We start from the raw sequence: 25,219 nt of genomic DNA, 5'->3' as shown, positions 1-25,219 counted from the left end.
GCCAAGGTCGGAATGGGGCGGAAAATCCGCCAACCCCCATGGCGCTATCGGCAGCTTTCCGCCGTGCTCCATGGTGCATTTTGCACCACGATTTCCGCCAGGGTCGTAATGAGGGCCTATGTAAGTTACTGTCACTTGGACACACCCTTTGCAAGCCCATGGAAAGGGGAAGCATGTGCCCAGCTGGAATACACAGTGGATGCATACGGGAGCCACACAAAGCACCAGACTGTTAAAAAAAAAGAAAAAAATCTAAAATGGCCATGTGTGGACCAGGGGGTGGGGGGCAGGCCACCCAGGAGGGACGAGGTACAGGGTGCACCCCAACACACACATGTGTGGATGTTGAGAAAAAACAAAAATACCTCCATGGGCTCATGGCCTGCACGGCTACGCTACAGTGGGAGAACTGCCGTCGCTGTCATCACCCTGTGGTGGTACATGAGAAGGTGGCTATGATATGGGAGGCAGACCACGCAAAGCCCTGGCATGCTCTTCCATGGCAGCAAGCGTGCAGGTCTGAAAAGTTTGGTTCTGCAGGATGAGGGTACGGAGATCCCCATGCAGCACCTCACGGGTAGCACGCATTTCTGCCTGCATGGGCTCGCGTGGTGCCCGGATCTCCTGACGGGTTGCCTGGAGCTCAGCTGAGAGTGTACGTGTCAGCTGCTCCAGCTGCTGTTCTGCCCTTGTACTCCGGGACACCTCAAGTTCACCCAGAGTATCTCTGAGGGACCTGTGTTCTAACCTGAGGGCTTCCATGTGGGCCTGTGACTCTACAGATATGGCTGTGCGCAGAGTCTCCAGTCCAGCCCGTCGGTCCCTATCGGACCCAACATGTCCTCCATGTGTGAGTGGCAAATAGAGTCTGTTGCCTGCTGCTGGAGCTCCACATGCCTTCAGGGGGGAAAATATAATTGGCCACCCTATCCATTGCCTGAGCCATTATTTCACACAATGCCCCCTGTTGTGATGCTATAGTGTAGATGGAGTTCTCCCACACAGTATTGCCGGGTGGCACACGGCCACCGCGTTGGCGGGCACCGCAACTGGTTGGGGCAAGGTGATGTGCACCTTGCTGTGCTGGCACTGCCTGAGGCTGCAGGACTGCATTCCTCCTTTGACCTGCTGGCCCAGGAACAGGAGCAAATATTGTGGAGTGTGACCCTGCATCCGTAACCGCCACAGGTGGACTTTCCAACACTGAAATCCCCATAGAGGGGTCTACCCTCGGTGCAGGTGGGTTGGACAGAACAGCATCCCTGCCAGAAACACTCACCTGCGACGGCACATATGTCTCAATGTCCGATTCGGCACCTGATTCAAAGAGGTCTCAGGAGGTGTACCCAGTGACACCCGTGGACAGTATGGTCTGTAGGAGTAATGGGTTTTCACCCACCACCACCCCACATCCTACAATGGTGCCTGGTTGTGGCTGTGTGTCCTCCTGGGTCTGCGCCATCTCCTCCTCCTCAACAGCATCAAGTGCCTCATCATCTGCAAAAACATGAAAGATAAGAAATTGAAACAGGCATGAGCACCATAGCAAACACACATAGGCATGATGAGGCAGAGATCCAGTACATAAATGACACATGTCCCACATGACAATAACTCTGGCATGCATGCACTGTCTATGAGTTGGAAGGGGAGGCAAAAAGTACAAACTGATGACTTCAAGATGGAAAACCAACACATGTGCTGCATGCTGGATAGCACTGGCATCAAACATTACCCTGTGAGTGTCATGGACAATCCACATACATGACACATGCCACCACACAGACGGCATGTACCATAGCCATGGCAGTTTTGACAGGGACACCCAGATGGTAGCAAATCAGTACGGTCACCCGTCCATGTGAGATGGATTTCATGAAATAAAACATGTAAAAAGAGTGAGAAAACACGCATGTGCTACACGCTGCAACAAAGCCAAAGCCAGTGTTCACTGATGCAATGATGGCAGGCACATGGATACATCAATGGTTGGTCACTTCGACATGAGAGGATACAATTGTCATGTTCAACATTCAGACAGGGCCCCTAAATGATAGTGTGCAGGCCATGTGTAGGTGCACATTACTCAATCAGCCTGATTGTAGAAATCTTTCCCCTAATAAATCAAGAAATGTGGGTCATTGTGTGGTGTAATCTATGACAGAAGTATGTCACATTTAGGACAGTAGGCCACAAAAATGTCTGGTAAATATGCTAATCATTTCATCAATCAGGCTGAATGAAGAGGAAAACAGTATGAACAATGTTGTGGCAAGAGGACAGCTGAAGGCCAAGTGGATTAATCATGTGCAAAAAGTGAACTGTGGTCAGAAGGGATACTGTGAAACGGAAACACAAGGCCGGGGAATGGTTTTGAGGGACCAAATGGGTGACCCATAGCAGTCATGACTAGACAGCCTCACCTGGCACTCAATCAGAACACATCACCCAAGCAACATACACATGGATTGCACACACATGCATGATCACTCACCGGACATTGCTTCAAGATCTGGTAGGTCTCCCACACCTTGGATCTGATCCTCTGTGATGAATGTTACAGCAACAGACTCATGTTCAGTGAGTTGTTCCTCGTCTGGTGGAGACCCACCGCCAGTCACCAGAGTAGAGGCATGATTTGAAGCCAGCTTGTTCTTTGCTCTGCGTTCCAGGTCATTCCAGCGCTTAGAGCAATCATCAGCTGTGCGCTTCACAAATCCAAGGGAACTAATGTGGTCCGCGATGGTTTGCCAGTGGGCCATACGTTGAGCAGTCGTAGTCTTGCACCCTGCAGTCACCACCATTTCCCGGCCATGGGCCGACACATAGCCCACAAGTGCATCTAATTCTGCATCATTGAAACTAGGCTTCCTTGATGTGCCGGAGTGGGTAGCCGTGTCTGGGGTCCCAGCCTGTACTGCAAGAGCACCCTTCTTCCTCTTGGAAGGTGGTGCGAACCCTGAGTGGCTTACACCGCTCTGGTTGGTAGGGGCAGAAGCGCAGGTGGACTGGCCACTGGAAGTTGCCAAAGGCATGATGAACAAAGGTCTCACTGCAGGCATTGGCTGCTGGGTGATGTTGGCAGGACCAACCTCGGTGTGATGGACTTGGACCGACACTGTCCCGGCTGGGACACTAAGAGCTGGGGTGGATTGAGCTGCAGCTGCCCCTGCAGCCTCCTCACCCTGGCTACTTGGGGCAGCAGATGACATTGCTGCCCCAGATCCACGTGGCCTGGTGACAGCAACTTTCACCGCCACACGTGGCTTAGACTTGGTGACATGGAAGTCAGCCTGGGAGTCATCCTGTGCCGGTTCTGTTGACAATATGGGCCGGTTTAACAAAGGCTGAGCTGGGATGGTGTCAGCTACATCTCCCTGAACAATTGGGGGGGGAGGGGCATAGGTGTCCCTGATTGGTCCTCCACACACTGGCCTCTTGGGCCACCCTACACATCCTGGCCATGTCCCTTACCGCGCCCACCTCTTTGAGATCGGCCACCTTTGCCTCCCTTACTGCTTCGTCGCCTCCCAACCATGGCACTGATGGTGTTGTGCATATGGGAGTTGCAGTAAACAATTGTCCTGGGCAATTGGGGTGAAAGGGGTAGGGTACTAGATGGAATTCATATCCTAGTGCTCTAGCAAGGCTGTCTGTGACCCCTGGGGGAAGATGACAGGTCACGCAACGCACAGGCACACCGAAAACAATATGTAACGTGCACACAACCACTGGTAGACCATGTGCATGGAAAAAAGAACCTGCACTATGCTGTGGCACCCAGAAACACAAAAATAAGCGTACGCGTGGTACACACAGCCTACAATGACCTCTCAATGGGTACGCAACACACGGGGGCAATCACAGTTGGAAAATATGTGTGTGACTCACTGTCTACCTGGAAAAAGAACGTGAAAAAGACGCAAGTGTGCGCGTTGGCAACACCTCCGCCAAAAGAAGAATTGAACGCTGTCTGAGTAAACAGGGAGTATGAACTGGAACCATTGTGAAGTTATCGCGTGTGAACCAACAAGAAGTACAAGAATCACCCGCTCGCTCTCCACAAAAAGGCTGTACAAGAAAATGGCATCCTACACGTACCTTTTAAGCCAGCCCACACATGCAACATCACTTACGCGCGCATGCGCTAAGTCCCTTTCCTCCAATTGCACGCAGTGACACCTGGACGTGCAGTTTTTGCACATGTACAATCAACATGCAACTGTGTCGAGGGAAACGCCCTTGTGCGTCACGTCACAGATGGGCTTACGCGCTAAGGGCCTTTCCTCGAATTACATGCAGATGTGCAGTTTTTTCACATGCCAAATCACTCCGTATCAAGCTGGCCACGCAACAACACACGGAAGACCACTCTCCTGCCCAGAAGGCCATTTTCCTGCCCCCCCAGAGCCCCGAACATGCTCCCACCTGCCATCTGCTGCTGCCTGACTGCCTGCTGCCCACGTGCCCTGCTTTTTGGTGCCTGCACATCAGCCATCTGCACGGGTGCAGTTGCTGTGACCACCGCTGCTGGAACAGAAGACTCCCGACTGGTATACCATCGCTCCACAGCCCAGCCCCAGGACCCAGTTGCCCACCAATACTTGCCTCTGGGGTTGCCATGTCGGACACAACACCATCTGGCACCTCTGGCAACCCCCAGCCAGAGAGGCAGAGGGCTACCAGCTTCAGTGCCAGTGAAGTTGGTTTCCTGGTGGAGCAAGTCCTTGGGCAGTATGATGCCCTCTTTGGAAGTTTGCGCACCACCATCAATGTGGAGGGGGTGGCAGTCTGCGACATTCAACATGTCCGGAAGCGCTGGGAGGACTTCAGGTCCAGGACCCTCAACAAGGCCCGGCACCTCTTGAAGGCAGCGGATGCCAAGGGGTGCCTGGTCCGCCTAACCAACAACCAGATGAGGGTTCTGGAACGTATACGCCCAGCGCTCCACCTCCAGGTCCTTGAGAGGCAGACCCGTCTGGAGTCGAGCGGTAAGTGTACATGCGTACTGATTGGACGCTGTGCATGTTGAGGTGTGGCAGGAGTGTGCAGGTTGTACATATGTCTGTGTAGGGCCATGTATGCATGTGTATGTACAGGGAAATGAGCCTACCACATGTGAGTCCTCTCATGTGTGAGACACATCGATGGTGTATGTGTTGGTAAGCTTGCTGGCCAAATGCAGGTGTGGGTGCACACATTTTTACATTTCTGTGTATGTACAGTGGCATGGTTGTGGTGTCACACATGGATGGTGGTTCCACCTGCATGTATCTGCACTATGTACATGTGCATGTGTGTTTATTTGACAAGTGTGCAACTGTGATACACCATGGATGCATGTGACAGTGACATGTAGGAGGCTGATTGCCAGATGTGACGTGGATGGCGATCTTATCACTGCGACAGGTGGTGGAGATGTACAGATGCATGTATGTCTGGTGGCGTGTGTGCATGTGTTCTGCACTCCCCATGTTGCATGTGAGGTGAGGCTCACCTTCGGCTGCTCATGCTGTTGTTTGTGTATGGATGGTGCTGCCTGGTGCAACATTCCTGTTGATGTGCTCATGTGTGTGAGTTCAAATGACATGTGTGATGGGGAGTGTGATGCCATGTCTGAAGGTTGACACTGCCACTCATGTACAACTGTCATGTGTTTATCAGACCATTTTACAGTGCCCCGATGCCTGTGTTCTATCTCTCCCTGTCTTTAGCATCAACTGATGAAGAGGGCGGAGACGGTGCTGTGGAGCAAAGAGGCAGGGATCGCACCGCCAGTTGGAGACGCAAGGCCCGGCCCTCCTCCGACGTTGTCATCTCATCGGGGAGTGAGGAGTCTGGTGCTGCGTCCATGTCCGCAGCTGCCGAGGGTAGGTCCAAGAGGTGGAGGTTGGAGGTGGACTCCTCAGCAGCAGAAGGGGCAGCTGAGTCCCCACAGGGTCTGATGGAGGAAGATGGCACAAAGTCGTCCAGGTTCGTGGGGGGTTTGGTTGAGGAGGAGGCCGTGGAAGGGACATACACAGGGTCTGGAGGGGGGATTCCACTGGTGCTGGTGGTGCAGTCCAGGGGCAGGGACAGGAGGAAGCACAGGCCGCCGCGGAGGTGCTGTGTGTAATCCTGTCCCCGATCCTGTGACTGCATCATCCCGAACCAGCAGGGATGCCTAAGTCCAGACCCGTTCTCAGGGAGGGGATGAGCGCACAACAACTGGCCTTCCTCTCCCTGCGGACGTGGCAATACGGGACCGGGTTGAGCCTGTCCTGGCTGGGGTGGCGTTGCATCAATGGGGCATGCGGGATGACCTGCAGTGTTTTCGTGAAGACACTGCACGTTATCTCGGATGCCTCTTTGACCGTGTCAACCTACTAGGACGGGTCACCCGTGCTGGATTCCTCCGTGTGCTGGACCTTGTACCGACCCCGTCCTCACCTGAACCCCCTATTTGCCAGTTGTCCTCCGTGCCATCTTCCGGCCCATGTGTCACCTGGGCACCCTATGGAGCTGCCTCTGACCCAGCACCCAGGCTGGTGGAGGACACATCCCTGCCACAGTCAGGAGTCGGAGGTACAGCAAGGGTGGCCACAACAACAACTTCACCCCAGCAGGAGGAGGACATGCAGGCATCAAGAGGCAGGGCACAGGCACAGCAGCAGCAGGCTCAAGGTGGAAGCGATGATGGCTCGGGGCCATCAACATCCGAGGGGCAGGCATCGGCCGGAGGGCAGGAGGACCCTGGATTGGGAGTGTCTTCCGTGTGGCAGCGGTTGGGCCAGCACATAGACGCGGAGCAGCGGTGGGTGGAAGAGGCACGGCTCACTATGGTCAGGGCGGAGAACTCCATGCGAAGGGCGCTGAGGCGGGCCGAGTGCCTCGAGGCAATTCACAGGAAGTTGGAGTTGGACATGGCATTATCCCTGCGAAATCTCGGGGCCATGGAACAGGCCCGCCTCCAGGACATAGAACAGGAGTTCGATGATGCCCTGGCCCGGGAAATCAGCAAGTGAGCCGTAGGACTTGACCGCCGCCATTGTATTTAGCTAGTTAGTGTTAGGTTTCATTTATGTTTTTCTTTCATTTGGGGCGCTTGGACTATGCCCCACCTTTTTGTAGATAGTTCTTTATTAGGTTGTTTTTTTTGTAGGTTTGATTTCAATGGTTGGGCTCATGGACCCTGGATTTGTTATTTGTATATAGTTGAACAGTGGATTTATCATCATTTTTGTTTTTTTGACCATGGAGCAATGGATTTTACTTATTTCTTTCCCTTTGGATTTGCTTTGTTGGACGGAGACTTTAGACACATTTTCATTTGGATTTATTTGGATTCTGATTTCATATTTTTTTCATTTTGGGACATGCTGCATTTTATTTCTTATTTCCGTTATTGTGTGTTTTCATTTGATTCATATAATTTTGTGTTGAATACATTTTTATTTCATACTTCAATGTGTAGCATTCTCTCATTGGTTTCATGCATGTCACGATGTGGGTTTTCACATTCACTGGCACCCATTGTGTGTGTGTGACGGACATGTGTTGATGTACATACATGCCATTTGGGTTGTATCATGTAATCAGCATTTCAATGTGGGGTGGATGTAATACTTGGTTGGTTCTTTGGGCAGGGGTGCTGTGTATTGGGATGTGGGTGGCCATGAGGGCCATGATTGTGGATCATGATGATTTGTTGGGGGGGGACATGAGTCGGGGCCTGTTGGCAGGTGCCCCTCACTGATGGGTGGGTGGGGGTGCAGGGGGACATGAGTCGGGGCCTGCTGGCAGGTGCCCCTCACTGCCGGGTGGGTGAGGGTTCAGGGGGACATGAGTCAGTGCTCACTGGTGCATGGTGACATTTGGGCTGGCTGGGGGGCATGCCCAGGGTGGATGGGCTACCTGCGGGGCATGGCCTAGGTGGATGGGCTGGCTGCAGGGCCTGGGGAGGGGGGAGAGGGCACACCTGGGAGGACCCACACTGCCAATTTGTGTGTGTAACTCCCTGCGCACTCCTAGAAATACACGTACCCCCTTGCACAAGGCCTGTCGCGTGTATTACTTCCCGCGCACCCCTCAGAATACACGTACCCCGCTCGCACAAGACCTATCGCGTGTTAGACTTCCCGCACAACCCCAAAATACAAGTACCCCGCTTGCCCAAGCCCTATCGCATGTGAAACTTCCCGCGCACCCCAAACTACACGTACCCCGCTCGCCCAAGCCCTATCGCGTGTTAAACTTCCCGCGCACCCCTGTTATACACGTACCCTGCTCACCCAAGGCCTATCGCATGTTAAACTTCCCGCGCACCCCTGTTATACACGAACCCCGCTCGCCCAAGGCCTATCACGTGTTGAACTTCCTGGCACCCCCGTTATACACATACCCCGCTCACCCAAGGCCTATCGCGTGTTAAATGTACCGCGTACCCCCGTTATACACGTACCCTGCTCGACCAAGGCCTATCGCGTGTTAAACTTCCCGCGCACCCCCGTTATACACGTACCCTGCTCGCCGAAGGCCTATCGTGTGTATTACTTCCCGTGCACCCCCAAAATACACGTACCCCGCTCGCACAAGGCGATCACGTGTATTACTTCCACGCACCCCCAAAATACACGTACCCCGCTCGCCCAAGGCCTATCGCGTGTTAAACTTCCCACGAACCCCCGTTATACACGTACCCTGCTCGCCCAAGGCCTATCGCGTATATAACTATCTAAGAAGTATATAAGAAATCTATGAATTACCTTGATAGTTTCTTACACTCACATAGCTTGTTTCTCTTAAAGGAACAGTACCCAAAACATGATCAAATCTGTGAGTGTGTAAAGAGCTTTGGTTTGGACCCAGGACATGTCATGCTTCCTTGAGTCCAATCATTTTCAAGTGCCAATCTTGGGGCCCCCTTAAAGGGGCAGTGCACCAGTTGCCCTCATGTGACATTCCTTTGCCTTGGAATGGAGATTAAGGGCCCGATTCATGGAATAATTGCCCGGTTGAAAGTGAATTTGCACTGCTGAAAAGTGACTTTGCATTGCCGACACAAACCCTGATTCATGGAACTGTGCAAAGTGTATTTTCTGCCGTGCTAAGTCCAGGCAAAGTCAGCACATAGTTTTTTTTGCAGTACAAAATTACTTTGCCCAGACTTTGCATGGCAAAATTGCACTTTGCACAGTTCCATGAATCGGGGATTGTGTCGGCAGCGCAAAGTCACTTTTCAGCTGTGCAAATTCACTTTGAACTAGGCAAATATTCCATGAATCGGGCTCTAAGTGTGGGTGAATCGGGGTTTGTGTCGGCAGTGCAAAGTCACTTTTCAGCTGTGCAAATACACTTTGAACCAGGCAAATATTCCATGAATCGGGCGCTAAGTGTGGGTGATCAACGAATTCTCCCCATCCCATTCGAGGCTCATCATCTACTAGATCAGAAAGGCATCCGGCCTCCCAAGTTATCGCACTAGATATCCCCAGGATTCGGCAAGGGGTTTTGCATATATTTGAAGAGGATGATAGAGCTGAGAAAGCTTTAGCAGTAACTTAGCTTGTCGTTGGGGACGCCGCCGTCATGCCCACATAGTGTCGCTCACTGGTGCGTGACATGAGCTAGCTTGTGCCAGCAGTCGGTTTGGTGCTGGGAAATGAGCAGCAGTTGAAGGAGCGGGGTCGAAGGAGACACCCTACTGGATCGGCTGCTGGTAGGTGCAGCTTGCTAAAAAGGAATTCTTACTGTGAATAAAGTTTCTCATTGGTCATCCCTGGCTGGTGCATCTTACTCGGCAACACTGGCGACGAGCGGGAGCGAGACCCCCAGGCAACCAGAGAAGTAAAGAGAGAAGTAAAGAGGCAGAGTGCATGCAGCAGCACCCACTGGTGGTACCAGACAAAACCTAAAAATAAAGCTAGACGTCTGGTATTGCGGAATACGAGTAGCAGTTTTCCCTGGTGGTGACAGACAAAACAAGAAAAAAAGAATGAACGGTTGCTGTCAAAGACGTAGGGCCTCATTACGACCCTGGCGGAGTGGGTTTACGCCAGCGTTATTCGCGGCGGACCCGTCCGCCCTACTACGAGTTCCCGTAGCGCCATGGAGCGTTTTCCGCCTGGTTTTTCCGGGCGGAGAAATCCATGGCGCTACGGGACCTTGTTGTTAATTACGCCACCGTATTTTACGGTGGCGTAATTAACGCCTTCCCCACTCCCATTATACCCTATGGGGCAAAAATGGGAATGGGGAAGGGTAAAATGGGGGATGGGGATTTACCGCCCCGCCAAGGTCGGAATGGGGCGGAAAATCCGCCAACCCCCATGGCGCTATCGGCAGCTTTCCGCCGTGCTCCATGGTGCATTTTGCACCGCGATTTCCGCCAGGGTCGTAATGAGGCCCGTCGACTCAAATGCCTGATTGTTTAATAACTGAGCACTAGTTCAAGTTGGAGTGATTACGCAGCCAATTGCAACTGCAACCACATACAACCCGGCTCTGGAACAAGGAAGGAAAGAAACACAGACAGCGTGAGGAATGAAACCTATGGAAACTAGAATTACTTTTTGTCTCCTTTTAATTACTCATAAGTGTCTGAAAAGCCCAGCGCTCTGTACTTTAGGGAAGTGCTAGAATTAAAATCTAATACTCATACCCTCAGATCGAATAATACTACTCAACTAAGAATTCCAGCTTGTAGAATGTCACAAGTAAAAAAGGGGCGTTTTTTGCAGCAGCCGCCACTGACTGTAATACAATCCCCTTGAACCTCAGAGAGCAACGCTCAACAGCTTAGTTTAGAACAAGACTTAAGACGTTTTTGTTGAGATAGGTTTTTGCCCTCCAACCCCGCAATAAGTCCTTTACTGACATAATAGATTCCCAGGGTCTCTGTTTGCTCTGATCTTATCTTGCCTGTCCTGTTATATCGCTTTGTTTTTGTTGGTGCCCTTAAGCCTCCAGGTCAATGGCGCATGGTATAAATCCAATAAAGTAAAGTAAAAAGTAAAAAATACTTAAGAACCGGGAGGTGCTACACTGCAGTGAGAAATTATTTTAGCTCATTAGTTTAATTTGTTACTTTAGCTATTTACTTTAGCCTATCATTTTATTTTATTAGGTACGTTTATTAATTTAAACAAGAATGGAAACCACTACATGTGGACCAGTGACTGCATGGACGCATTGGAAGAAGATGTTTGATACGTAATTAATGTTATGTTATGTTACTTGGCATTTATATAGCTCCTTATGTATCATTGGTATGACCTCAAAGTGCTGGTAGGTTGAACGCCCTCGGGAACCGCAGTTGAAGTCCGTAGAGAGAGAGAGTGTCGTATGGTGCGTGGGCGCACCGGATATGTGTGCAGCTGGTGTGGTTGTTGCATGATAGCCGCTTCTTAGCAGTAGGTGTGGTGCTGAGGAAATCAGTTGGATGTGTTCAGTCTGAAGGGTGGAATGAGGAGACGCCTAAACTAGCCGGTATGTGCTCAGCTAGCTGTGTTTTATTAGGATGATGAGGTGTTTGTGGGGTCATGTTAGTATGAGAACAACTAGGCCAAATGTGTCATAGCATAGCTGTGTTTTAGTTGAATGATGGTGTATAGGAGAGAGTAAGCGTAGTAGTGTGATATGGTGGTTATCAGTAAAGTGCCTGCAACCAAGCACGAGAGCAGGGCAGGGGGCGCACATAGCGGCATACGTATATAAAGCAACAGGATGGATAGGGTAAACATGTGATACAGATAACATGGGGATACAGGTACATAGCATATAAATAGCATAAATAGGAGATACAGAGATATACAGAAATATATCCACTCCATACACTAAACTTTAGCACAGTGATGATATTAGGCACACTTTCTAAATTCAACTATACTACAGTGACACTATTAGGCACACTTTCTAGATTCAACTATTCCACAGTGACGCTATTAGGCACACTTTTGGGCAATAATGCTGGGCCGCCCAAATCGAGGCAGAGTAAATGATGTTACCATTCGGCAGGCTAGGAGAGGGGCAGCTCCCGGCCCCACACCTGCTCTTCTCCCCCACGAAGGCAGAGACACGCAGTCTCTGTCACACAATGCCGAGGAAGGGTGAGGTGCGAACAAGCGCCTCACCCTTCATCCAAACAACAAGGTGCTAAGCACCTACAGAAAACCAACAGGCATGCAGGGCCCAGGTTCAAAGACCTGCCCCCTCCTCAGGGGGCCAGACATGTTGGCTATCCGACCGGGGGCTGACAAACAGCCCCCACTACTATACACATCAAAGACCCAGGGCTTCCCTGGGTCCTATAAAGAAGAGCAGAATGCTCTAAGAGAACACAATCTGTTTGTGGACCCTGAACGGGGACCCAAACTAACAGGAGGTTCGCTGTTTACTCAGCGTCTTCCACACTTTGCTTCTTTACCACAAAACCCTCCCACCCTACAAACAAGGGAGAAGAACAAAGGGAAAGAAGTACAGGGCACTGTACGGTGTCCACAACGAGTCGTGGGACATGAGAAGACGGCTCGGGACCCAGTGCCCAAAAGTATGATATTATTAGGATATGTGATTATTTGTGTATCTGCATAACCATATCTGTACAATAAAATCCTATGGCATTTTATTGCCAACACTTGACAACATGTTGTGAGACAAATCATTTCGGGTGAGGGTCGGGGTTCGGTCTACAGTATGCATGCATATGGGTTCATCAGTTACTAGATTCAACCACAGCACAGTGACGCTATTAGGCACACTTTCTAAATTCAACCCCAGCACAGTGGCGCTATTAGGCATACTTTCCAGATTGAACTACACCACAGTTACACTATTAGGCACACTTTCTAAGTTCAACTATACCACAGTGATGCTAATAGGCACATTTCCTAAATTCAAACTTTGGCACAGTGACGCTATTAGGCACACTTTCTAGGTTCAACTTTAGCACAGTGACGCTAATTAGGCAAACTTTCTAGAATAAACTTTAACAGTGATGATATTAGGCACACTTTCTAAGTTCAAACTTTGGCACAGAGATACTAGGCACACTTTCTAAGTTCAAAATTTGTCACAGTGACGCTATCAGGGCACACTCGATGTTGGGAGCACAGTCTATATGGAGGGGTTCAATATTGATATGCTATTAGGCTACAAATAATCATTTGACCTTAATATGTGACAGTACGATGTAACACAGTGATACTTTTAAGATTTTTTTAAGTAGAAGTGGTAGGGCTTTCTAGCATAATAGCCATAGGAGGCAAGAATTTTGATCCAGAAAGGAAGCAAGCTATCTGATTGAACTGTTTTGGTATTGCATGGCATAGAATATTTGAAAGTGGTGAGGCTGCAGGGGATGCTCAAGATGTGTAACAAGCCACAGAATGTAAACTGGCAGATCAATGTGGACCTACTATAAATATTGCATCATCGATTCCTTTCACGTATCCAAGAAGTCAACAAAAAAAAAATACTATATATGTCGCAAATTATTATTGCGAGTTCTAGCAAAAGATTGTGACTTTGGCCCACTTGCAGATAGTTTAATAACAGAACAGATTGTACGATGCACAATTGACAAGAAACTGCAGGCGAGATTACTAATGATAAAAGAACTAACCTCAGAACAAGCCAACTCAATGGCCAAGACGGCAGTGCAATCTGATGCCTACTCAGAAATAGCAAATGCCACAAAAGGGAAAGCCAACAGTGTTAACAATAGAACACACATTTCAAAGGCCAACAAGCAAAGTAGAAGGTCTACATATTAATGCCAGTGGCAGATCACAGTGGATCAGAAATAAAATGGTATGTTTTGCATGCAGAGACAGTGATCACATCGCCATCAATCCGCTCTGTCCAGCCAAGGGAATGACCTGCAATAAATGCAAAAAACAAGGACCTTTAGCAAAAGTGTGTAGAAACAATTTAAGTGGTGTAAGTTATCTAGATGAAGAAATATATTTAGTTTGCGAAGATATGTCTTATGTGCTGATAGCAACAGCGAACAATGTGGATGCAACTTTGTGTGAAGGGACATTGCATGGAGGTGAACTAAAAATAATGGCAGATTTAGGATCTAGGTATATAGTCATTGGTGCAGATACCTCTCTCAGATTGGGGATCAAACTTGAAAATCTTATAGAATCTGACATATATTTCAAAGGTTTTACTGGAATGCCTCTTAATATACTAGGAAAATGCATAATAGAGATTGAATTCAACAGGAGGAGAGTGCATGGTAGACTGTATGTGGCAGAGAAGGGGGTGCCCCTGCTGAGTTGGAAATAGTAAGTAAGACCCTAACGCACCTGGGCGAGTCATGGTGGTAGACAATGACATTTGTAGCTGATATGAAAGATTTGAACTCTAGAATAGGATGTTTGAAACATGCTCCTTACAAGATAATCCTTGAGAAGGGTGCAATACCAGTAGTGCATAATTTAAGACCAATGCCACTCATGCTAAGAGAACAATTGGAAGAAGAGTTAGATAAGTTAAGTAACAATGGAGTTACTGAAGCAACAGAAGCAGCAACGTGGCTTTTTCCTATAGCAATAGCAAAGAAGCCGGACGGTGCAATACTTATGTGTGTAGATTTGAGATCACTAAATACCAACATATGGGTAGATCGTCATCATCTCTCTGAAGTACAGGAAATGATATCGCTTTTGCAAGGGGCCAATTATCTCACAAATCTAGACCTATTTATCAAGAATACAACATGACTTATTCACCAGAGGTTTTCAATGTACATCCTTTCTCTTCCTCATCTTGCCGAACTAATATCGCTCAAGCAAGTCAAGTGGCGATTAACAGCTAGTTAACATGAAGAACCTGAAGTGATGACCGAACACCTGTTCTGAAGTTTTCTTATACACTCATTGAAAATCCCAGTCACTGGGATCTGAATAATGTGATATCATTTTAAGGGATTAAGATACAGAGTGTATTTCATCCCACACAAAGCTGTTCATTCTACTCCTGCACATGTATCTCCAATATTAGGGATTTGTAATCTTCAGAGTTTTAACTTTGACAAAGTGTTTACCGTATCAGTTTAGAAGAACCCACTAAATACCTACCAGAATCACTTCTGCAGTAATGCACCTTGTTATTATGTAACAAGAAACAAACTCTTTGTACAAGCTCCAATATTAAGTATGTATATCCCTCAAGATCACACCATATTGGCAACTGATGCTAGTAGTGTAGGATTAGAAGCAACATTAACTTAAGTGAGAGAAGTCCACAAAGTAGTAATTGCTTTTGCACCAAGAACATTACAAGGAAAAGAAAGGAATTACTCCACAATTGAGAGACACTTTAGCTTGTCCCTGGGCTGTAGATCATTTGAAAACAAACATTGTGGATATTCATTTTTTTTATCAATACTGATCAAAAACCATTAGCTCATGATCTGACAGGTTGAAAGTGTACTACACCGAGAATTAATCGCTGCGCATTAGCCCTGCAAGCTTTTAACTTCACCATAGTTTATACTCCAGGCCTGAAAAATGCAGTTGCAGAATGTTTGTCATGTCTCTCACTAGAAAGTAACGAGACACTTCCCAATGAAGAATCAGAGTCAGCAATAGTTCAAGTGTCCTTGACTTGCCTAAGTGACAAGAAAAAAATATAGCTGGCTTGGAAAGAACTAAGGTACTTCACATGTTGGTGGAGTGTTGGTTCAAAGAGACTCCAGGGCAAAATGCACAATGAATTGTAGGTAGAAGGAGATATCTTAGGAGAGAATAAAAAACTGTTCCTCCTAATGGAGTTCGACCAGTTATACTGTATATTGGTCACAGAGGTTATTTAGGTAGAAATAGAATGAAAAGAAAAGTAAGAGAGTGTTATTGGTGGCCTAAAATGGATGCGGAAGTTGAGAACATGATGGCACACTGTCTACCATGTGCGGCAAGTGATAAGTCACATGTTATAAAATAACCTCCTTTACATCCTATGAGGATGCCTGCCAAACCATGGGAACAATTAGCCTTAGATATAATGGGGCCATTATCAGAATATCATCAAGAACATTTTTGTGTGTGTTTGTATTGATGGATTGTCATTCAAAATGGCCATGTGTAGAGTAGTTGGAAGATGCCACTGCTAAATCAGTAATAGTCTCTGTGCTGGTTGGTGGATCTGGAACCCTGGTCGAGGCGTATCGGACGGCTTTAGTGACTGCAGTGTGACAACAGTCAGTGGTGCAGCCAGTTTTGGTTCGAGGGCTCGACTGCCTCGAAAATGTCCTTAAAAGATGTACGCTGGTTAATGCTTGTTGTGGCACTCCTCCTAGCTGCTTCGAGGGGCTTGTGTCGTCCTTTAAGGCGGACAGCCCAAAGCTGAGGAGAGTGTTTGCAGGCAACAGCCTTCTCCTTTGTTTAGAGACTCTCTGACAATTCCCACCTAGGAAACTTGCTGGCAGAACCTAGCAGGACACGCTGTGTGCTGGCTGAGGACCGGTCGTGGAGCTGCTGGAAGAGTCCACTGAGTCCGGTATCTCCCACTGTTCCCTGAGAGATGTTTAGGGTAGGAGCTTGCTTCCCTCTTGGAAATCCCGGCCTTCCTTCACTAGCAGAAGATGTAATGCAGACTGCAGCTTCAGCCAGGGTCCAAATGAGGCCTTCTTCTTACTCCTTTCAAAGTCGTCAGATGATCTTCTAAGTGAGGGGCTCAGCCCTCTTTTAAGATTAAATGGGCCCCAGTGATTGGTGCAGACTAAGCCTACCTTAACAAACCAATCCTGGGTCCCCACCAACAATCTTCTGTTATGCGTGAGGTCAAAACCACAGTGCTTTGCAACAGGAAAGGTAATGGGTGACAACATGTACTACTAAGTCCCACCCATCATCCTGTCTCTTGTGGATCAATGTGTCTCTCTGGTTAATTGACCTCTCTGTGACTCCTGATCAAAGAGATGGTTTCCCTTGAAATTTTCTACAAGATCCGACTTCGGCCTACATCAAATCACATACTTCTTCTGTCTGAAGGGGGTCTCCCTGCAGGGGTTGCCTACTGTAAACAGTTGTCCCAGACATGCCATTCACTGCCCTTCATGTAGAGGGGTGAGAGCTAGCTTCATGTTGACACATTGCATATCAAAGAGCTGCAAGATTTCCTGTCCCCTTTTGTCAGTTATGCGAACAAGCACCTTTGCAAGCCTGCTTCAATTAACTCTCATCAGAATGCACTGCCACCATCAGAACGTAGAAAATAGAGAGGTCAGATCCATGGAGACTTTGATATTTTAATTAGGCTTTCCATGGCCGGAGGAAGGTGCTGCCTTCCCCCTTCCTGTGATGCTTTGATGTACCTGTGGCTGTCACATTCCAGTTAAATGTGACAGGGAGGACTGCAACTGTAGGCTGCGTCCCCCCGGAGTACACATGACTATGTGTTAATTTTGCAGTGCCAGAGGAAAATGGGTGCGAATTAGTCTCACACATGTTCTGAGGTTGATCTCCCATCATTCATTTTCATTACAAAACTTCAAAAAAGACCAGGCAAGCACACAATCCCCATGCGGATGGTCGAATTCCTCACAGTCTTATTTCTTTTCTTGTTATAATTATGCAAGCAGTTACACTCTTAAGTTCAAGTAATTTTAAAGCCAGTGCATTGTAGTTTATTGCATAATTACTCATGTTCTTTTGGAAGAATTATTCTTTGTATTGTAGATAAGCTGAATAGACCCATCACGCTTTATCACCACAATAAAATACTTTCACCACAGTACGTTTTTGAATTTATCAACTCTTTTCATTTTGGAGCTGAAATCTTAGATTCTGATAGTGCAATCTTATAAACCGTAACTTGTACAGAACAGTCCATGAAGAAGGACGGGTTGTACTTTTGTGGTAATGTTTTAATTGCGCATAACAGAATTGCAAATTGAGGTTTTGAGCTTGTGGCATCATACAGCTCCTGATGGCCCTAGACAGTTAGTCTGACTTTGAAATTAGTTTGACACCTCTTTGGTGGAGTACTATTTTCCTGGGTATCAGCAAGTATGTCTGCACTTTAATTTTCAGAACACATTTTCACATCAACAGTCTAATCGGGGTGTTACAACCTTTGCAAATAGGTTCAGAGACATGGCATATAATCATTCTAGATTTGAACGTAGCTTCAAATGTAGCTTGACCTGTCTCATTGGACACTGTGGACATTTTAAGATTGCATAGTTTAGGCCATGGCTATATTTATTTGCTTCATAACTGATCCTTCAATTTATTGCCTAAATATTCATGCAGGATCACACTGTCTTCTTGGTTATACTTAGTTTATATAATGCTATGACATCATCCTACTTGGCATATTACAAAATCCTATCAAGGGGTGGGATTGGATTAGGGCAACATGTCTACATATAGAAGGCATGAATATTAATCTCCCATTGGTGGTCCCTTGTCTGTAGAAAACGCCCTGAGCTACTTCTGCACACGTAGTACACTGATTACAGCAAAGAATATGGCAGCTGAATAATACTTGCAACATTGTATGTAAAGACGCATAGCAGGCTTTTCTGATTGGTTAGAAACCCTAAATCCAACCTTGGACATTCGGCTTGATAGCAGCATTTACTTAGAAACAAAACCCAGGTGCTTAGAGATACGACAGATCTCCCCTTGTTTTGCCAATTAGTGTACCCTCTCTCATCAGTAGGCCTCAAGCCAGTGTCCTCTGTTTGAAGACTGACCCTGCCAGTCTGTACTGTCTCAGAACATTCAAGGGAGTGTAGACATACAATTTTCTTAGTTTCAAGCCTTATGAATAGCCCTTGCTTATGAGCTCTTCGTCACGTGTTATGAGACCACACATTTGTCCATTTAGACAGTGTATTTAACACTATTTGATTCAATTACACTAGGTGCAGTTGCTCCTCTTGGCCTTTAGAGACTTGCTCGCTCTATCCCATATCAACTTTATACACTTTTAATTGTCCAATACTTGGAAACTGTAAATGTTCTGTTTCCTCCTAACCTTGTGAAATATATCCTTCACACATGGCATGATCATTGGACTCCTTTCATACTTTGCCTTCATCTCTTGAAATAACATCCTTGGTCCTAGGCCAATGTACTCCTTTATTTGGCAAGGGAAAAACAGCCTCTTCATTGTCTTTTCAATTCAGGATGCTGGGCTCATATTTTGGGGGAACTGGGTTGATTGGCATAAGCCCTCATCCATCTTCTTCTAATGGTCATCCTAAACGTTGAATATATACCTCTCATAAGCAAGCTTTTATATGTTCTTTCTACCTTGCGTTATAGCGTATTTACAGTTATTGTCCAGTTAGGCACTTCATTCTTCTTTGTGTTCATGGTTACTGTATCATTGGGTACATGTTTCTGTTAGTGCTTCAGTTACATTGCCATCCTTAAGTATTTTCATATTGTTTCAGTACCGGTTCTTATATCTTCTTTATGGCATTCTTTTGCTGTCATCAGACATTGTTTTAACATACATCCATTCTGTTCATGCCTGCATTTCGACAACTTGACAAAGGGCATCCTTATTGGTAGCTTACCTCCACTGTGTCATGCTGTGAGTACACTCTAAATGGTTGCCTGAGTGCATATCGACTCTCATATACTCGATGTGGTACAGGAATATTGCAAGGATTCATGCATGGGTAGCCCAATTGTGGCTGTTTGTCTGTCATTCGAATGTGACAGTGCTACAGGCCGGAGACCTGGGAGAAGGTGTCCACCTGCTCCTCTACAAGACTCTATATATTTTGAAAATGCAGGTACTGCCTGTAAGGCCTGTCGTTTGGAACAACCCTCCCTTCCAATTATTGGCCTCAAACTAATGACCATAGAGTGTAAATCTGATCTTAAAACAGCATTTCCATTTATTTTGGTTAATTGAAAATACTTTTTCAGATTGCTGAAATTGTATTAGCTTGTGCTCCCTTCTTTGTATGGATTACTTTCTGCTGTTTATATGGATGTAGTTCCTTTAAAACAAGTGTCCCTCATTTTGGATTCTTTAATATACAGGGTGTAGCAGCCTCATACTTTGGTTCCAGAAAGACTTAAAACATCCAAGGAAGCGACAAACTGTAATGCTGACGTTTCTAGAAGTCCTCTGCCAAATGTTCTGCTGCAGACAAATCCAGGTTGCCTCAGCATCATCAGAACACCCTAGTGGGGTTTCCTGGAATGTGAATGGCTAATCTGTGGGCTATATGAACTGGTATAGCCTGCAGATTCAAAATAGCCTGCAAATGTGTACTTGGAGTTTAGCTCCGACACAGTGCAAGCATTCTAGGACAGAATGCAATGACAATTGATTACCGCTGTAGCCGCCTACACTGCCACGGGTAGAACTGCAATCAAACAGGCACACGGAACTGAAACAGTTAAAGTTTTGTGTGCTGTTTTGCTGTACAAACGTGCCTGGTGTGGGCACGTCCCCTCAAGGAAGTTAACTTCCTTTCATTTTCGCTGCGAATAAAAGTGTTCACATAATGTGTGCGCACCAACAGCAGTAATCCCTCTATGTATGTCGCTGCAATATGCATCTTGTAAATCATTATTTTTTTCAGATTTTTCAGCCCCTCAGAACACTTTTTGGAGATGGCTCGCACTATCACAATATCTGTGCTGTGGAAGCATAAAGTTGAGGAAAGGAACACGTTGAGCTGCTATGAAATGCAAGTTAGCAACAGCAAAAATGTAAGTAGGAAAAACTTTGTAATGAAAGTTAATGCTACATACTGATTATGGTGATGAGGCAATATTGGGGTGTTTTTATTTGTGCATGTCATGTGACTAATGTGTAAGTAGTTTAGCCCTACATTTGCATACACAGAAATTCGCACACCTGTAACATCTTTGCTAATGAGGTACTCCACCCACACACTCCTACCTAGTTACCTCCCACAAGCACATAAGAAAAAGCCACAATCAGAAGAACATCACTTCTCTTTATAGACCTGCAGCTCGCGCCATTCCGGGTGTTATGATCCCTCATACCTCGGTCTTCAGGGCCCATAACGCCCGGTATGGCCCACGCTGCAGGTCTATAAATCTATACTATGGCCCTTTGTGATTGAGTGTAATGGTAAACCTGGTGTGCTTCTTTGGTTACATGCTTCTTGGTGAATACTTCTGGTATTTTATGTGTCTCGGGTGAAACCCATTACCAGCATTGTGTTCTTATGCATTTCATTCCCTCCTCCTTTGGTAGCTGTTGATGGCTTAAGAGAAGTTCGATTATTTAGAGTGTTGGGCTCAAATTTGTCATTTAAGGCATTCCGTTTATTGGAAAGCTTCTCTTGTTTTTTTGTCTGGGGAAACCTGCATCGTTAGTTCACTCTCCATGCCTTGTTTGTCACGTTCATCTTCTTTCATCAATTTCCTGATAAGTGTGGGGCTTCTGGGTGAAGGTTGCATGTACGGAATATTGTATGTTGAAGTCTTGGGACTGGTTAGGTGGGTCATAGTGAAGGGAGCAGCATGAGCTACATCCACAGGCGTCAGACTCATCATGATCATGTCATGTGTAGGCATAATTATTACAGCTTTGCTTATTGGGCCCAGCAAGTTGGCTTGGAGCATCACATTCAGCATGTCAGTATGGGATTCAATCCAAGTTAGGGTGCACTCCAAGATGTCAGACATGCCCAAAATATGATTGCATGTATGTGTGGTAAATCAGACATAGGAGCCAGACTAGAAGACATGATTCAAGAGGTGAAACCCTGAACTGACCTTATGGCTGTGGTTCCATACTTTCAAAGAAAATAATAAAAATGCTGCTTGTCAGGATGTTTCACATAAATGATGCCCTCTGTCCAAAAACCTATTCTATCCTATGTCTGCCCTACCACTAAAACATATCAATATAAATTGACCTAAGTATGTTTCACTCCTACTATACTTGGGTTTTACTGGCTGGTTTCTGACCCCTGTGAGAAACCTAAGGGTATTTTCACTCCTACTCCCCTTGGATCCTCTATGCAGGTGGCCAGGATAAGGCCATTGCTTTTGGACCCTGACCCTGGGGGAAGAGAAGCGAGGGAGGATCACCTGGGTGGAAGGTCCTTGAGGATTGGGAGAGTGATGTCCTTAGGTGAGACATGGTATCCCCCTTTTCCTAGTAATAGTCATCCCAACCCTCCCCAACCTTTATACAACTCCCAACTCCCCTCACGATTCCACAAACAACACCTTGCAGTACTGAGATGAAGAAGAGGCAACTGAGAGTAATGAAGATTATTTCTCTTTTCCACTTAGGTACTGCATGAGGAAGCTGCATCCCAAACACTGGGAAGGTCAGGCGTGTCTGTCTAACTAAACAATGGTCAGGCAGCTTTAATTAACCTGACCCACCTGCAACCTGCTTGAGGGCTGCATGTGTATAAAATGAGTGAGCCTACAAGGAACACAGAGAACCGTGCAGCAAAAACAGAGAGACCAACAAGGGATCTGCTCTTCGAGGGACCGCTGTGGAGGGACTGGACGCTAAACCAGGACATCAGCAGATGCAGGCCTCACAGAATGCTCTCCAAGTTCATCAAAAGTAGGGAGGCACGCAGGGTTCTCACCTGCGGTGTTCCCCATCCAGAATCAGAGCTCTAACCACCACAAAGGCCACCAGGAACAGAAGCAGGTCACTGGTAAGTGTCAGTGGGACATGAGAACACCACTGTGCTCCAGGACGATCCACAGGCAGCAGGAGCAAACCATCAGTGATTGTCAGAGACACATGCAAGCACCAGACAGCTCTGAACAGGACCGCAAGCAAGTGCCCGTCCACAAATTAAAAGTTGAACTTTTTGAAAACCTAACATTGCAAGGAACCAAGGTATAATGAATACTGAACTACATGAAACCATAATATGAAACCAAGCAATGCTGAATACCGAACTATATAAATCTTTAGCATTGCATGAAACCAAGGTAAGCTAAACGTTGAACATTTTGAAAACCTAACATTGCAAGGAACCAAGGTATACTGGATACCGAACTACATAAAACCTAACATTACAAGAGACCAACGTATGCTGAATATTGAACTATATGAAAACTTAACATTACAAGGACTTACAAATGCACTGAATAGCAACCTATATGAGACTTTGATTTTTGTACATCAGATTATAAACTTCTCATTGAGATAAACAAATACAATGAATTGAGAACTTTAAAACATCTTTGTCTTGAAGCAATGCAAGTGTGCCTTCCAACTTAAATTTGATTAAGAAACATAAGGCTACTTTTTGAACTCTGGATTCGAATTCAAATCATAATAAAGCAGTGTTGCACAGTGAATTACATCTAACCTTACAATTGTCCACAGTAAAGACTAACGAAAGCAGGAACAATGAACTTTAATGAATTAATTCAGTGTTGTAATACCGCTTCTTGGTGAAGGGTGAGTGACACACTGTGAAAGGGCCACAAGGAAATCCAGGAAAAGCCAAAGTATACAAGGTTGATTGCTAAAAACTGGATGACCGGCAGAGTCCAGTAGGGGTGACTTGGTGCATCGGAGCAAGTACCAAATAACTTATATGTTGGGCTGAGCATTCCAGGGTCCCCGGTTATGTGTGACCTGTGATGGATGGACCATGCGGTCTGACAACTGTGCCCTCCCAGAGACCCTTGAATGGTAAAAACAAGGGACACCTCAAAACCATCTCAATAAGAGTCCAAGAATCCTGGTTGCATGACCTGTGATGAGTGGAACATATGGTCTAACAACTGCAGGGCTAGACCAGAGAATCCTGATTGGTGAGAGCTAAAGACATTACAAAACTAGCTCGACAAAACCATTGCAACACTTTTGAACTATACTTGTCTTGGGAACATAATCTGAGACCCCTTTTGTTCTGGTTGTACTACTTAAAACTTGGGGAAGGGAACCCCAAGGATTGCTATGGAGCTACATTGCCTTGGAGAAAGTAAACGTTGAGACTTTTCTTTCATTGAACTTTCTTATGCTTGGGACAGAGGAGCTGAGAGAAAGCTGTGAGCTGGAAGAAGCTCAGAACTTTGAGTTAAACACTGTTTCAGTTGAATTTCACATCCCTAATGGTTTAATATAGTTGTGAGGGAAAAGATAGAAATGGGACACCAACAGACTTTTAAGTTGAATACTTTGGCACAGTGTTCGTTTTATTGCCGGTAGGGAAAACTGACATTAGTATAAGGCAAATTAGGGCTTCAACCAGTCTGACATTTCAGTTAAATAAAACTCTTTTGTTTAAACTTGAAGTCTGTTGTCTGTATGCCTTCATCCCCCTAGCCCAAGAGTTCTCAAAATCTTTTCTGGTCCTGAACTAATCCTTATAATTAAAGCAAAAGAGAGGAGTGTCTCCTGGTTCTCCTCATGGCAAGTAGGTCTCTTTGATGAGTTCAAACAGTTAGACACCTGCCCCGTCTCTCGGGATGTATTCTCCTCTGTGTTATATATGTTCTCCTGACCCCTGTTGCTCAGTATTCATAATACCTGATACTGTTCTCACCTCCTTTGGCAATGTCTGCAGTCTTTCTGTACCTTTCATGTTCCCTCTTATTCGACTTCTGGGATTTCTTATCACTTTGTGTACTTTGAATTGTTCAGGCTCTGTCTGGGCTCGTCAGCTCTTCACCTTTGCTGGGTAATATCCTGGGTAATATGCTTTTCTTTCCCCCTCATAGGGCCTTTAGTCTGACCTGGACTGTAAGCCTGCTTAGCCTTCCTGTATGTATCAGTTTCTTTACCTCTTCTTCGGGTAATCTGGACTCTCAGCCATGTGTAGACTGGTGTATTTATCAGCCTTCCTTTTATCAGTCTCTTTGCTCCTTCATGGGAGTAGTGCCATGGTATGCAGTCGGGCTGTGGTCGGTGTGGTGGTATCTGGTGGTATGGAAGTGTGGATTTGCTCATGGTGCTGAAATAAATAGAACCCAAGACTATATCACTAAAGCAAATCAATGCCGAAAAACAAACTGAAGTGCTCTTCCTTTAAGTGTGTAGCAGATGGCTCAGTGTCAGGAGAATCAATAACACATGGAGACTGTTTCAAGTTTAAGTGAGAGAAGTGCCATAAAAATGTATCATATTAGTTCTGATTTCCACCTCTTACTCGTTACCACAACAAGGGTTTAACTGTGGGATGCAGGTAATCAGCCATGCACCTGAGAAATAATAATGTACTCATTGAGCCTTTGAATACAATCCAACCAAAGACTGAGTTGTTACTAATTTCCAGTGAAAACAGTACGTGTAGAAT

At 46.4% G+C, this 25,219-nt stretch overlaps 1 long non-coding RNA gene across 1 annotated transcript in view; it reads left to right on the top strand.

Annotated features, from left to right (window-relative positions):
* The window catches only part of LOC138522430 (uncharacterized), a 242,055-nt gene extending 217,837 nt beyond the window's left edge, over positions 1-24,218 (top strand). The window contains exons 4-5 of the long non-coding RNA XR_011283313.1: positions 20,543-20,672; positions 22,236-24,218. This is a non-coding gene — a long non-coding RNA (uncharacterized lncRNA). The remainder of the gene's footprint in view (positions 1-20,542; positions 20,673-22,235) is intronic.
* Positions 24,219-25,219: the final 1,001 nt, after the last annotated feature.

Source organism: Ambystoma mexicanum, chromosome 1q, assembly GCF_040938575.1.
Source record: "Ambystoma mexicanum isolate Mex_15411 chromosome 1q, UKY_AmexF1_1, whole genome shotgun sequence".
NCBI classification, from domain to species: Eukaryota; Metazoa; Chordata; class Amphibia; order Caudata; family Ambystomatidae; genus Ambystoma; species Ambystoma mexicanum.
This window is presented reverse-complemented; position numbering and strand designations above follow the sequence as displayed.